Source organism: Penaeus monodon, chromosome 23 (genome assembly GCF_015228065.2).
Source record: "Penaeus monodon isolate SGIC_2016 chromosome 23, NSTDA_Pmon_1, whole genome shotgun sequence".
In the NCBI taxonomy this organism is placed as follows: domain Eukaryota; kingdom Metazoa; phylum Arthropoda; class Malacostraca; order Decapoda; family Penaeidae; genus Penaeus; species Penaeus monodon.
In genome coordinates, this window is record NC_051408.1 from 7482639 (window position 1) to 7483120 (window position 482).

The window sequence follows — 482 nt, forward strand, 5'->3', positions numbered from 1 at the left end:
CTATAGTAAAACTCTGCGTGGCAAGGATGCTGCAGTTTCCTCCCGAGAACCTGAGGTACAGCTTATACAGGAAACAGTTCCTCATAGTCCTTAAGAGCTCAGTGGGCGGAGCGTTCGTGGGCGTGCACGTGGGCGGGGAAAAGGGCCACAGACCCCGAGTGGCTTCTACGTTGTTGGTCTGGGGTGGAAGAGGAGTGTTGGAAAAAAAGAGAAAAAGAGATATGTTGTCAGAAAAAAAAGGAGAGGGGTGTTGGCAGAAAGAGAGAAAGGGTGTGTTATCAGAAGTACAAAAAGGAAAGGGGTTTGTTGGCAGAAAGAAGGAACACTGATGTCGGAAATAGAGAAAATCGTCAGAAATAGAGAGAATTGTTGCCAGAGAGAAAATTGTTTTCGGAAATCAAAAGAACAGTTGTCAGAAATAAAATTATTGTCAGAAAGAGAAAGAATTGTTGCCAGAGAGATAAAAACGAGAACTTTTGCCC